Source organism: Cyprinus carpio, chromosome B7, assembly GCF_018340385.1.
Source record: "Cyprinus carpio isolate SPL01 chromosome B7, ASM1834038v1, whole genome shotgun sequence".
Taxonomy (NCBI): domain Eukaryota; kingdom Metazoa; phylum Chordata; class Actinopteri; order Cypriniformes; family Cyprinidae; genus Cyprinus; species Cyprinus carpio.
Window position 1 is genome coordinate 17,139,433 of NC_056603.1, and position 13,145 is coordinate 17,152,577.

General features: G+C 36.1%; 1 protein-coding gene across 2 annotated transcripts in view; it reads left to right on the forward strand.

Moving 5' to 3' along the window:
- Positions 1 to 6,231: 6,231 nt before the first annotated feature.
- The window catches only part of tln2a (talin 2a), a 48,435-nt gene continuing 41,521 nt past the window's right edge, over positions 6,232 to 13,145 (forward strand). For both annotated transcript variants that reach the window (XM_042727588.1, XM_042727589.1), the window contains exon 1: positions 6,232 to 6,363. The gene's annotated coding sequence lies outside the window, so the exon portion shown is untranslated. The remainder of the gene's footprint in view (positions 6,364 to 13,145) is intronic.

The following is a 13,145-nucleotide window of genomic DNA, read 5'->3' on the forward strand; positions in this document are numbered from 1 at the left end:
ACAAAGAAATGAAGGGTCTGTAATTTTTATGGTAGGTTAATTTTAATGTATAGAGACAGAATATTAACCAAAAAAATCCAGAAAAAAATACATTATATAAAGTTTAGAATTTGATTTGCATTTCAGTGCGAATTCAGAATTCTGGCTCCCACAGACTGGTTATGTGCCCATGTGGAACACATGATCAGTCCTGCCACTTTAAGAAGTTACTCATTACGTGCATAAGACACCTGTCCTCACAATCTGCATCTTCCATTCCAACCTCTCCCACCACCATGAGCAAGACCAAAGAGCTGTCAAAGGATATCAGAGACAAGACTGTAGATCTGCACAAGGCTTGAATGGGTTACAAGACCATCAGCAAGAAGCTTGGTGAGAAGGAAACGACTGTTGGTGCGTTTATGTGGAAATGGAAGAAATACAAAATAACCATCAATCGGCCTTGGTCTGGAGCTCCGTGCAAGATCTCGCCTCATGGAGGATGATCATGCGAAAGATGAGGGATCAGCCCTGAACTACACGGGAGGAGCTTGTTAATAATTTTAAGGCAGTTGGGACCACAGTCACCAAGCAAAACATTGGTAACACACTACGCTGCAATGGACTGAAATCCTGCAGCGCCTGCAAGGTTCCCCTGCTCAGGAAGGCACATGTACAGGCCCATTTAAAGTTTCCCAAAGAACATCTTAATGATTCAGAGAAGGCTTGAGAGAAAGTGCTGTGGTCAGATGAGACTAAAATGGAGCAATTTAGCATTAACTCGCCTCTCCGTGTTTGGAGGGAGAGAAATGGTGACTATGACCCCAAGAACACCATCCCTACTTAGGGTACTTAAAGTGCTCTATTTTCACGCACTCATTTTTTGTATTTAATATATTAAAAATTATTCTTTAGTACTTCTTGAGAAAATCTTAAGATCATCTAATCGTACTCAAATGTGCTATTTTGGGACACCATGAATATGAACTAAAATGTGTTTTTAACATACTATATCTGTATTAAAAAATATTTAGTTACCACTTGTAGTACACTTGGACCCACTAGTGTATGAAAGGTTCAAGTATACTACAAGTAGTAACTAAATTAATTTTTTATACAGAAATAGTATGTTAAAAGCATATTTTAGTTCATATTCATGTTGTCCCAAAATAGCACCTTTGAGTACACTTCATGTTCATAAGATTATCTTCATTGTCCGTTATTAAACAAGAAAATCTCTACTTACTCTGTTCAGTTACTATTGTTCTTGAAACATAAATTAAGACAGTTAAAATTCAGTCCATATACCATTAGATTTAATTAGGACAGAGCATTTGATGAGTAAATATTGATACAAATATTCTAGAAACTTTACCTGGGAAGGACTGATCATAGCAAGATTCATTGAGACTAGTATCTCATTTAGTTTTTGTTGTTGGCTCGTAAAAGAGCCGCTGAGTTTGATATTGAGCTGAAATAGAAGGACTAAGTATCAAGTAATCTTGCAAGACAGAAAGGAAGGAACTTACATGTAAGTTGTCAGTTTTTACATAACGGTGGGATTCCTTTCTGTTAAGAGTGTTGCATAATTAAAATCCATTTATGTAATAAGTTTGCTGAGATGTGGGCATTTCCATTATAAAAAGTAAGTCTTTAATAGTGAATATGAATATGAATTCTTTAAAAAAAAAATGTTATCAGCTGTGCAACTGATTGGATTATGACAAATAATCAGATATGTTATATGTCATGTGACAAGTCAAAGAAAGCTTGCACACAGATGTATATTATGAGGTGCAGAGACACATTTACTGAATTACTAATTTCATGATAGGGTTGAGGCAATGGCCAAAGACAGTTGTTGGAGTAAAAGCAGAAGGATTTTATACGAGTACACTTGTTCACTGTCATAAGATTTTGACAACTTGTTTAATCCTGGGAATTATTAAGAGACTAATTTAATTTGATTAAATGTCCTCATTTGTAAGTCGCTTTGGATAAAAGTGTCTGCTAAATGACTAAATATAAATGTAAGGTAAATGCAAGATACTTTGGCCTGGTTTCACAGACGGGGTTTAGCTTAAAGGGATACTCCACCCCAAAATGAAAATTTTGTCATTAATCACTTACACCCATGTCGTTCCAAACCCGTAAAAGCTTTGTTCGTCTTCGGAACAAAGCGACGGGAGCACTTTTTGTAAGCGAAGAAAACAAAAATTAACGCCTTTTTTTAACAATTCCTTTGTCAGCAGTCTCTGTGTCTCTCCATATCACTGTATGCTGTATGCTCTTCTGTATCATCTGCGCCACAAGGATGCGCTGTTTCTAAGTGTATTTAGCTTTGATTTGAAAGAAAACAGTGCGTCCTTGTGTTGTGGATGATACAGAAGAGCACACACAGCATACGGTGATATGGAGAGACACAGAGGAGGCTGTTGACAAAGGAATTGTTGAATAAAGTGTTTTTTTTTCTTCGCTTACAAAAAGTGTTCCTGTCGCTTCATATAACCCAGATTGCACATCTGATGGCAGATGGAGTATTCTAACGACGACTTTCATACCTTTTCTGGACCTTGACAGTGGCAGTCTATGGGTCACTCACAGGCCTCCAGGTTTTCATCCAAAATATCTAAAAATGTGTTCCGAATACAAACTGATTTTTTTTTTTTTTATTAAAATACAAAATCTGACACAATCCAGACAAAATTATATCCAAACGAAGAGCTGAGACTACACAAGACAAAAAACACAAGCCGCCTACATGCACACAAACACATATAGAGACACATAACATGGATGAGGGACTCTGGTTGCAAGTTGATCTTGTGATGTTTGACTACATGGCTTTTTGTCTTTGTACTGAATGTTTTAAACCCAAACATGTTGTCTAGAATCTCAAGCCTGTAATCAGATACTGAAAAACATAAGTGATGTTGTCTGTAGACAGACTTGGTATCCATATTGCATGCACAGATGTTTAATGACAAAATATAATCTAGCCACAAGCTATTATAACAGATGTAAATAATTAATCATCAAATTAATAAACAATTGAATAACTCTTCCTATTGTTAGAAAAAAAATTATATGCATGTGAAGTCGCCTGATGAGCTCATTTCTTACAAAACAGTGACCAAGTTCAATTAGGATGGAATGGGATATACTTTATTGCCCTATATGAGGAAAATTTGTTTTGGTTTGTTTATCATTTCTACTACACCTATTAAGTCATAATCATACAGAATTAAGACATTATAATACTATGGCGAATGGGGCCATAGACCTGTTCTATTTCAGACTTTTTTCCCGCATAATGGTTGAGAATAACAGCGTAAAAGGAGCCACATCTTGAACCCTTGGTAACATCAAAATATAACAAACAAACAAAAACCCTGACCATGCTGTAATGCCACACTTTTATCCATAGAGAGCAGCATTTAGGCACTTACAGGAAAAAGCTAAAGCGGTTTATTGGTCTGAAAATCAAAGTACAGTTTGTAGCAATGAATACAATCAGAAATGCGTACAATGTTACGAGGCTTACGGCAATACATTGTCAAAATACAATGTGAAAGCCACATATTTCATGAGGGTGACAAAGAGGCGTTTTTAGGACAGGAGAGGTGTTCTCATTAGAATTTGTGGAATGCTGTTGTGGACTCACCCCTGTTTGAGCTTTGTTGGGTCAACACATCTATAATACATTCCAGGTGCTTGACCACACAATCCATGACTTCAGTCAAGTTTGAGGCTAGATCCCCTAAAACTGGGAAGGTGATTTACAACTGCACATCAAAAACAGAGAATGATAGAGCGGGAAAGAGAGAGTCTCTCCCTCTCTCTCTCTCTCTCTCTGTCGTTCTTATTTATCTCTGTGATGCTGGAAGTGTGTTATTAAAATTGTACTTGTACTTGTAATTTAGCTAATAAAGAATTTATTGAGAAATAAAATGATGAGCAGAATGATTTTTTAATTGCCAATCTACTGTTTATAACTATAAATATGTGTTGTGTTTGTGGTGCAGGCAGCCTATACCTTACACTCTCAAAAAAACAAACAAAAAAAAAACAACAAAAAAAGTAGGCTACTAAATCTGTCACTGGGGCGGTAAAATGTACTGTACTCTTTAGGTGCTGCAGGCCTATATACCTTTAAAGTATTTTTATGCATCTTTTAGGGGTAAATAATATGATAATAATAATAATAGGTTAGAAAACCTTCTTTTTTTCTGAGAGTGTACCTTATGGGGACCAAATATTCAGAGAAAGAAAGGTAAAATCAGAAAAAATGTGTTAATTGCGGGAAACATTTTATAAATCATTATTGATATATTGATATTTTGATTGATTGACTGAATGATTGATTGAAATGTAAAAATGCAGAACAATACCATGTTCTGCATTTTTACATTTCAATCAATCATTCAGTCAATCAATCAAAATATCAATATATCAATAATGATAAGTGTAGTAAGTGTTAAGGGTTAGGGGATAGAATGTAATGTTTGTACAGAAATCATAAAACAGAACTCTGTTTGTTAAAATTACAAATGACTTGCTTCTTGCTTCAGATCAAGGCTGCATCTCATTGCTAGTTTTACTTGATCTTAGTGCTGCGTTCGACACCATAGATCACGACATACTCATAGATAGATTACAAAACTATACAGGTATCCAAGGGCAGGCTTTAAGATGGTTTAGATCCTACCTGTCCGATCGCTACCACTTTGTTTATCTAAATTGGGAGTCATCTCATTTATCACCAGTAAAATATGGAGTGCCACAAGGATCTGTCCTAGGTCCTCTGCTATTTTCAATATACATGTTGCCCCTTGGTAATATCATTAGAAAATATGGGTTTAGTTTCCACTGTTATGCTGATGATACTCAACTATATATCTCAACAAGACCAGGTGAAACTTCAAAATTATCTAAGCTAACAGAGTGTGTTAAAAATGTAAAAGATTGGATGACCAGTAATTTTCTCCTATTAAATTCAGATAAGACAGAGATATTACTTATTGGACCAGAAAACATTACACAGAATCTCGTAGATTACAATTTGCTATTAGACGGATCTACTGTTACTTCCTCTACTGTCAAAAATCTGGGTGTTATATTAGACAGTAACTTGTCTTTTGAAAATATAACAAGCTACAGGTAGTCCAAAATGCAGCGGCTAGAGTCCTTACCAGGTCAAGAAAATATGATCATATTACCCCAATTCTACATTCTCTGCACTGGCTGCATATTATGTTCCGTATCAGTTACAAAATATTATTACTTACTTATAAGGCCCTTAATGGCTTAGCTCCTGCGTACCTAACTAGTCGTCTACCACGCTACAACCCATCACGCTCCCTAAGGTCACAAAACGCTGGACTTTTGATAGTACCTAGGATAGCAAAGTCCACTAAAGGAGGTAGAGCTTTTTTGCATTTGGCTCCCAAACTCTGGAATAGCCTTCCTGATAATGTTCGGGGGTTCAGACACACTTCCTCTGTTTAAATCTAGATTAAAAACACACCTCTTTGGCCAAGCATTCAAATAATGCATCTCATAATTTTGGACTGCAGTTATATCTGATCAAATGTGCATTATTATTCTTTAGCTTGGGTTAAACTAATTAATTTTACTTGGCTGGAACAGCAGCTACGCTAATTATGTCTCTATTTGTTTCTCTGCTTTAGGATTTACACAAGCTCCAGTCTGGATCCAGAACACCTGAGAAGAGATGATGCCAACCCCTCAGAGGACCTCATGATGCTATCCCAGAGACAACATACAGAACTACCACATTTTGCTATAAGTTTGATTGCATAATTGCTGTTAATAGTGTTAATCGTCTGTTTGTTTATGTCTTTTATTGATTTTTCTGAACATTTCTGCCATATGCACATGAACTGACAGTCACCACTGATAAGCTACTACTAAATATTGTAGAAACTTAATTTTCTGTAAAGTTGCTTTGTAATGATTTGTATCGTAAAAAGCGCTATACAAATAAACTTGAATTGAATTGAATTGAACTCTCTGTGTGCGTGTGTGTGTTATTTTATTATATAATTATAATGTCAATATGAGTTGGTAAATTATTCGAATAAGTATTATATGTTCAAATATAATACTGTAATACAAATTTACCATTTAAAAAACTGACTAATCACTGCAGATGCCGACTACTCATCAGGACTACATTCCCCTGAATTCCGGTATGCATGACGCATTTCCTGTAGTCCAACGTTTAGTGATCGGCTGGGCTCGGTAAATTCCGTAAATCGAGAAGGGATTTACTCCAAAGAGGCAGGACAAGACCGTAGCTTACTGTGCATCGACTCGAGCTGCTGCGAGCTCGCAATGAAACTGCGGTAAACAAACTCACCGGTAAGATCCAGTGTGCTCAGATTTCCGTGTTCGGCGAATTGTGCACAGAAATATCCGCGATCGCTGTGTGTTTTAATGTGTTATGAATTAATACGGCAAGACCGATCTCGCATGCAGTGTTTGAATGGATTGGGATTTAGAGGTGCGTGGAAATAAGCAGTGTGTGCTGGACAGAGACGTGCATAGGGTCCTTATATCAGATCTGACATGATACACATGCTTCACCAGTTGCAGGAGAATTAATTCACGCGCACATTAATCGATGGGAACACTGCGGGTTTCTGTTTTGTAATTGGTAAGTTTAACTACTTAAACGTTTGTCTCTGAAAAGCAGAAAGACGGATGATGATATTTGCATAAAGGCAAATGTTCGTGTTTGGTGGTTTGTGTTCGCTGTCGTTTTTCACGAGACATAGGGGCTGTGGATGAAATAAAAATGGTTAGGCTACGTAAAAAATAAAAATATTATTTTTTTATATATATATATATATATATAAATATATATATATATATATATATATATATATATATATATTTTATTATTTATTTTTGAGAGTTCAAACTTGGATAGGCTTGCATTGTTTATCTGAATATGCGATGCTTAACTTTAATGGATTGCGAAACTGCCATATTCAGCGCATTCTGTGTTTGATAAAACTTTGCCATTAATCAATTAATTTCAAAATGACAAATAGAGGACGCTTTATAAATAGTAGTGTATTTAATATTTTTAAAACTGTTTTAGAGCAGAAGTGATCTTCTTTAGAAGAATTAATTTGCAGTTTTTAAATCGCAACAATAGTCACAGGGTCGAGGACTGAATCTTAACGTATTGCTTCCAGGCATTTCTCTCTCAATCCGCATTACCACAACCTTTCCATTCTCGCACAGTCCATACTCTGACATTGTTTAAACCTTTAAATCACTCTTAAAACAACTACCCACATTCAGCCGCAACAGTGGGGTAAATGCTTTTGTGACGGTCCAGACACATGGAGCCCATGCTGACGCCACACCCCTCTGTGTCATCACATTTAAACATCCCCTCAGAGCTTGGGAAATTTATACTTGTGGATACTTCATTGTTCTTCGGATGATTTGTTTGTCTTTGGTCACATTACTCATCTTTTTACTTAATTTACTTGCTATTCATTCATTTGCTAAATTGTATATAGCCTATTTCAAGTTTATCAAACATAAGGCTGTGTTTGCTGATTTTGAAAACAGAGTCAAGCAGTGGGGGAGTCACCTTAGGTTTGGAGTAAAGGTTTTGATTACATAAATATGTTCGTTTTGTATGTTGGCTTTAAACAATACTTGTTCAATGCAGTAATTTCATACTATGTAGTGACTACAGTTTCTTACTGAACAAAACTTACTTTATAATGACAAAAAGGTTATGTATTACTTATTTCATGAGATGCTTTTTACTGCTTAAAATTAGCTGAAAATCTTATAATTTTTTTTTAAAGATTTCGATTGTGTCGGCTTACCCCATATAGTGTTTCCACGTCTCTACATTATGCTACTTTTGTTTTTTTATGCTTTGTTATTCTTTTGCCGATTTGAAAACTGAAAAATGGCCTGATGACAAGGAACTTTAATCAATTTCCATTAACAAAGTGAAAAAAGTGTGCTTTTTATGAGAGCTGCTTTGTGTAGATTAATCATCTGTTTTGTAACTTTTTCTGAAAATAGGCTACTGTTCATTGAAAAGGCATTTTTCTTCAGCTTCATCTTGTTTGTCAGTGTCAAGAAACTTGTTTTTTATTGAAATGCTTTTTTATTTTAGTGAGATTGAGGTAAAGAAGGTTTCTCTTACATCAAGGCTCATGTATGCAGCAGATTCTAAAAGTTTTTAAGGACTTTTACGAGTCAGTATAACTCATCCTCCTCGCTAAGCACTTGTAATCCCTCATTGAGAATGGACTGTGTGTTTCATTTTTTGTACTTTTACCTTTTATAAGCACTGTAGAACTACTTTGCTTTTAAAGTCTTAAGTTTGTCTCACAGCATTCAGTGACCTGATGGAGAAAGACAGGTCTTCTTACTGTTTATGGGCTGATGGACTGCTGATGCTGTTGAATCCAGTAGCTTAGGAAAAGGCATCAAATAGAGTACTATCTGCTGTCCTTTTGACAAACTGCAGCTGCTTTTTATCACAGCTGTCAGTTTTATTGGTAGCTTGCCCATGGGTCATACCTCATTGGCAAGATTCCTGATTCTCAGCATGTTTACACTGTATAGGTGAACAAGCTCATTGACTTGCTGCTAGCAACTCATCACTTGGAGCTGTCTTCGCTCCAACAATGTCCCACATATTCTTTTTTAAAATCCCATTTAATTTTGCAAGGCCTGAACCAGGCGATTGTAAATGTGAATTTTCTCCACACCAAACGTGACTTTAAATAAAGAAATGTGTTCCCTTAATGCTATGGATCAGTTAGTTTCTATAGGCAGAATTAGACATGTGTCATACAAGACCAGTGAGTAAAGTGTGCTCTTTAATGGAACCTCAAACAGTCTATTTATTCGTTCTCTTTTCTTTAAATTATGAATGGTCCCTTATCATGAAAAGTCCTTTTTGTTTATTTTGCAAGGCACTTGGGATTCAGATAAGCCTGCTGCTCCTCTGAACAATATTGCATGAGAAAATGAGGTCTGTCTGCTTGTTGGACACTTCATTATATATATTGATGTTGACCGAGCTATACGCAGCCAAACAAAGCTTATGAATGTGCATGTTTGCTTTGATTTGATAAGAATGTTTTTCATGGCTAATTGCCACTAATTGTAAACACTTACACTGTTCAAAGTAAAATTGTGAATCATTATTACAATTTAAAATAACTGTTTTCTTTTGTAATATATTTTATAATATATTTTTTTCCTGTGACAACAAAGCTGAATTTTCAGCAGCCATGACTCCAATCTTCAGTGTCACAATCCTTTAGAAATCATTCACATGATGCTCAAGAAACATTTCTTATTATTACAAATGTTGTAACCAGTTGTGATGCTTAATGTTTTTGTGAGAACTGTTTTTTAGGATTCTCACTATACATTTTTTTTAGGATTCTTTGGTGAATCGTTCAAAAGAATAGAACTTACTTGAAACAGAAAACCTCTGTAACATTATAAATGTATTTACTGTCACATTTGATCATAGTAATGCATCCATTTTGAATAATAGTATTTTAAAAAATCTTACTGGCCCTAAACCTTTGAACTGTGGTGTATGCATCAGGCATGTTTCAAGTGCATACTGTTTGCCTTAGTTAATTTTAGACCACCAGCAGTCTTGATATTTTGAAGGGCTTTTTTGTTTGTTTATTGCATGAATGATAGCAAGTTTACAGATGTATGTGAGTGCATACTTGTGCATTAAAATAAGTCTTAGCACACCTGCATGTTCTGCCCAATTCTAGTTCCATTTTAGACAGTGCAGAAGTTTCCATTCTACATTTCAGAGAACGGAGTCAGTGTAAAGATTTGACATTTAAAATTCTTAGCATATTGTGTGCCACATTGTTACACAAATGTACAATTTTGCAATTAGATCTTTTACAAGCCCTCATATCAAATGTCATATCAAACCTGTTTGGTTTTCTGTCGTACACTGTACACACACACACAACAACAAAAAAACCCTTTAGTATTTATTTTTCTATATGACAGGTCTTCTGAACACAGTGCAGCTAATCTACTGAAAGTTCTGCTAAAATTTGAACATTCTGCTAAACTCAGTGTTGCACGGAAGCAATAAAGTCATACCGGTTTTGTAACAACATGAGAGTGAGTAAATGACAGAATTTTAATTTTGAGTGAACTGTTACTTGAAAACTGTGGAAGTTTGACTGCGACTCCTCTTCAAATGCGGTGGTTATAATTAGCAGGGGTGTCGTTGGGTATGCGGGTGTCACATCCTTTAGCTCCAGTGAGTTCTGAGCACGACTGCCAACAGCAACTGATAAAACACTATACATGTCATCATTTTAATTTTTAGGTGGATTATCCCTTTAATTGTTGACAGGTTGCTTAACCAATTTATCTGTCATTTCACATAATTCATCCTTTAATTAAACTTACCAGAACCAGTTGACAAACTTGTGGGGCTTTGCAGCTAACTGTTTTATCAGTTTCTCGTATTAGCAATCATACATTATTTTAGTTCTTCACTTTTGACTTTGGTTAATAAACATCAACATCATTCAGACATTTGGTGTCAGTCAGTTTTTTTTTTTTTTGCTTTTATTTAGCAAGAATACTTTTATTCAGCATGCATGCATGCAAATTATCAAAACTGACAGTATTTTTTTTTTAAATAAAGGAATGCTTTTATTTAACAAGAATAAAAAGTACTTTTATTCAGCATGCATGCAAATGATCAAAACTGACAGTAGAGACTTTAGAACTGACTAACTAAAAAACTTCAAAAAAAAATTTCAAGTAAATTTTGTTTATTTGACCTTTCTAATCAACAACAAATCATGAATGAAAAAAAAAAATATTATTAAAAAAATTTTTGAGGAGCAAATGTGTTTTAGATATGAGGAGATGTTTTTTTTGAATGTGGAGTGGAGTAATGGCTGTTGAAAATTCAGCTTTGCCAGTCCTGTAATACATTTCATTTTAAAATATATTAAATAGAAAAACTATTAAAAAATAGTTTTTCATATCATACACAATATTACTTTTTTTTTAAACTGTATTTTCGATCAAATAAATGCAGCCTTGGTGAGCAGAAGGTTTCTTTGAAAAATATTTTTAAAATCTTAGACGCCAAACTTTTTGAAAGTACTGTCTTTCAGTTACATTCAAATGTGTTTACTCTTCAAAATGACACCTCGATGCAAAATGTTTAGCTGTGAAGTGGTGAAGCAGGGCGTTTGGCTCCATACTGTCAAACACAGAACACCTTTTGGAACCTTGCAGTTTGAGTTTGACTCTGGAGGCCTGAGGCTGTTTCTACCCCCACATTCTCTGTGCTGAAAAAGGATCCAGGTCAGTCTGTTATATCGGGAGCTTCTGCTATTGCTGCCTCTCCTTCGGCAGAATGGCTATCTGGCTCGTTGTGATCTCTTGTGCTCACTGTGAGTTGGTTGCCAGAAAGGGCAGGTACAAGTCCTATCCGAACTGCTATGAGGGTTCATGCAGGCTTCTTTCACATGAGCACATTCCACTGGAGCCATAGATGAGTGATCAAAGAAAGGTGCTGAAAGAGAAATACAGTGGTCTGATGGATTGTTGGACAAGGTTTTAGGTAGAGGATGTGTATCAGGTGCTCGTATGAACAAATAGTTCTGAAGATAAAACCTTCTATGTGTCCTGTCACTTTGAATAGAGTTTTTTTTTTCTGTCAGGGTATTTTTGGGAATACAGAATATTTTTTGCCCTCTGACATGAGGCTCAATATGGTTACATGAAATCAGAGAGTGGAGAGGGGCTTTTCTGAGCCAGTCTGCAGCTGGCTGGGTGGCGTATGCTGCATAGATCTGACGTTCCCAGATTCCCTGTATTGTAACTGGAACAGACATGACTGTGGTACTGCCATTTTCCCACCTTTACAATGTAAATGGGTTAGACTAAAAGCTGCTCAAACAGTTGTAGCATCTATACAAGCAGATAAATGTCAGGTTTCAACAATATTTATTTACAATTTATTTTAAGAGCTATTTTATAAGACAGAAGATTTGAAATTGAGATATTTTAGAATAATTGTTTCTGTTGTATGATTTGTATTATGCTTTTGTCATAAAAACCACAGTGCAAGTGCACTGAAAAAACAACTGCATCCTTATATTTACTAAAGAGTTTATGGGACCTAAAACGTATACTATATGGAAAAATGTATTGGGGCATCTGACTGTTACACCAGCCAGGACTTTAATGACATTGCATTCTAAATAAAATTAACATAAGTATTTAGATATGTCATTGCCCCCACCCTTTGCAATTCTAACAGCTTCAACTCTCCTTTGTTTTTTGGAATTTTTGGAGTCTTTCTGTGGGAATCTTTGCCCTCTCATCTAGTAGAGTATTTGTGAGGTCAGGCACTTGTGCTGGACGAGAAGGCCTGGCTCGAAATCTCGGTTCCAGTTCACTCCAAAGGTGTTTGATGAAGCTGAGGTCAGGGCTCTGTCTAGGCCGATCAAGTTCTTCCATACCAAACTCCCTTGCATAGTGCACTGGGGCACAGTCATGCTGGACCTTCCCCAAACTATTCCCAAAAAGTTCAAAGCATTGCATTGTCCAAAATATGCTGAAGCATTAAGATTTGCCTTTACTGGAAGTAAGGGGCCTAGAAAAACAGTAAGTCCCTTACTGTAATGTCTTCACCACCAAACTTTACTGATGGTGCAATGCAATCAGGCAGGTAATATTCTCCTGGCATCCACCAAACCCAGACTCACCCATCAGACTGTCAAACAGAGAAGGATGATTCGTAACTCAACAGAACACATTTCCACTTCTCCAGAGTCCAGTGGCTGTGTGCTTTATGCCTCTTCATATGACGCTTGGCATTGTACTTGTTGATTTGTTGATTGTATGGTGGTGGTGTGCCATGGGAACTGGTCCATTGAAGCTCTAGCTGCACAGTTTTTGTGCTGATATTAATGCCAGTGAAAGACAGGCATTCTTCAGCTATGGAATCAGCAGAGTGTTGGCGACTCATGCGCCTCAGCACTTTACAAGGTCTTATGTCGCTAAGTTGCTTCCACCTTCCAATAATGCCACTCACAGTTGACTATGGATTGGGATATCTAACAAGGATGAGACAT